The following is a 2,600-nucleotide window of genomic DNA, read 5'->3' as shown; positions in this document are numbered from 1 at the left end:
GGAGGTCAACATTGGACTTACACAACATGATATAAGGCATTGATAACTAGGAAATAAGATAACATGGGAAATTGAACATTTAAACATCAATGTTAGGATTTTTTTAAGTTTGTCCTTGAAGTTGAAATACACCAAGCTGGAAGATCACATAGTATAATAGTGGAAATTATTGGGTCCAACAGTTAGTTGGCAAGACAAAAGAAGATACAGTGGTAATTGAATGCTAAAGTGGTTAACTTGGTGGTATGGGATACTAGGGGGATGTGATTGGAAGAGTGGAAAATACATACAAGGATGAATACATCTATCTCTAAGAGGGGTAAATAAATTGGAGAGTACTACTAAGCTTTACAACCACTATATGTCAACACCAGTCACTCAAGAGACTTAGAACTAGGAGAGTGAGAATGGAGATGGGGAGGAAGGTAAATGGAAGGAAGGAGAGTTTATACTAGAGAGCCCTATCTTTATAGAATTATCCCTCATGATTTCTTTACACAAGAATTTAACAAGGTGTGAAGGTTAGATGGAATACAAGCACAAAGGTGGACACCATCAATCTAAACAACTACTATTGTGTCTTAGACCCATCAAAAGGCCTATGTAGGAGCCAACAATGTTCACATGTGCTAGCCAGCCTTCAAGTACCCACACCGATGCGCACAACTATCCCATGATATAACCGCAAGATTGCTGGTGTTTTTTTCATAGTTCTACATCTAGAGCATAAGCTGGAACCAAGTCCCTCTTACTAAAAGGAAGTCATCATCTATCATCTCAAGACCATCCACAAATATACTATGCCCCTATGTATATAAACTCTACTACATACTTTGTGAACATGTAGGGGATGCTAAAGCTCATGGTAGTGTTTGAGAACAAATAAGGGGATTTAGAAAGGGTGGAATGTAGGAGAAAAATTCTCTTAAAGCTCATGGTAGTGTTTGAGAACAAACAAGGGGATTTGGAAAGGGTGGAACATAGGAGAAGCATTCTCTTAAAGCTCAAATTTTTGTCATTAGTCATAATTTTAAGGATTGAGATGCTATTTAGCTCCTTCATCCCCTCATCTAGGTTTTGTAACATAGACATATGTAAACAACATAGAGAACATTAATATTCTTATCTCCACTTTGGCATTATAAGGTAAAAAAAATGTCCTTCGTATATGTATACTTAAATCAAACTTTATTCTCATAATTAATAGTTAACAAAGGTTTAGTTTTAGTGATTTTAATATAGAGCCTTTTTGAAACATCTCACACGCCCAGAGCATGTGTGCTGATGGCCGCCCAAGGGAGTATGAAACGAACTCTTCTTTTTTTTTTGGGGGGGGGGGGGGGAGATAAACAGCTGGTGGGAGGCGGCTGTCAGTGCCATGTGCCATGTGCCGGGTCAGAGCTTAGGGCAGCTGGATCAAAATGGGCACATGTTCTCATAGCTCTGTCATCTTCTCAACAACCAAAATATGGGCTGGTTTTTTTAATCGCGTGATCTTGGTCTTACCCAGTGTGAAAACCTGCAAAGCTGGGGTTGTGTTTCCTAAAGGTGGGTGATCCGTAGCTTATTGTCCTGTTGGTATGGCATGGCCATCCTTGGGCGCTCAATCGACCATGGAGCTTCATATTCCACACGTAAATTTTCAATTGGAATCTCGCCTGCAGCATGCACATGCCATGCCCATCGATCTGCGTGAGCTATACCTTGTTTTCTGCTCCATGATTAGAAAGCTTCTAATCAATGATGTGAGAAGCCAATATAGAATGCTCTTTGATCCATTTTTAAAAAAAAGAAGAAACCCACTTGAAGATTGTGCTGCATTTTGAGAGAATTTCGAGCTTGCTTTTCAAATTTCTATCTTATATATACACATCCTTTAATGTGAATTGCTTGATGTAGATGACCTTTTCTTTGCATATTCACCTTGCAATATGTGCCAAAGTACACAATTCCAAAGTGCATCTCAAATCAAATCAGAACATGCTACCTCTTTGAAAACAAGCAAGATGAGGTCATCTCCATAGAATAAACTTCAAAAGTCTCACTCACTCACACAATGTCTCAACTTCCAACAATTAAGTACCTAGATACTAGGTTGAACAATTTGATCCCCACATGGTATGTTTTCAAACCAAACAAATGATCACGATTTTGATGGAGTTTCCCCCAAGCAAGCCATGGTGATGTGATTGGATTTTCCCTTCCCAACTCCCACATGCTGTTGGTGCATACCAGTAAGATAACTTCATATTAACAACAACTAGATGTATATTCATGTCAACACAATACATCTAATAGACATTGCACGCAGCAAAATGTAGGAACCACGACAACACAATTCTAGTTTAAAATACATCGCAATTCCAATTCATGTAACATGCATATGCATGTTAATAGCATTACTTCACTAGTTTGACTATCCATGCAATGCACACATGTGTCCTAAATATTTTCCATCGTGCTATGCACCATGAGTCACCTTAAAAAAAACCTAAAAAACACCTAAGTTTGGCGGCTTTCCTTAAAGTTTGAACACCAATGTCACCAAAGTCTCCAACTCCAAAGCTTAGATATGCTACTCATATTGTGTTTAGCAAGGG

This window comes from Cibotium barometz, chromosome 1 (genome assembly GCF_041138505.1).
Source record: "Cibotium barometz isolate CiBa-2024 chromosome 1, ASM4113850v1, whole genome shotgun sequence".
NCBI lineage: Eukaryota > Viridiplantae > Streptophyta > Polypodiopsida > Cyatheales > Cibotiaceae > Cibotium > Cibotium barometz.
Note: the sequence above shows the minus strand (reverse complement) of the source record.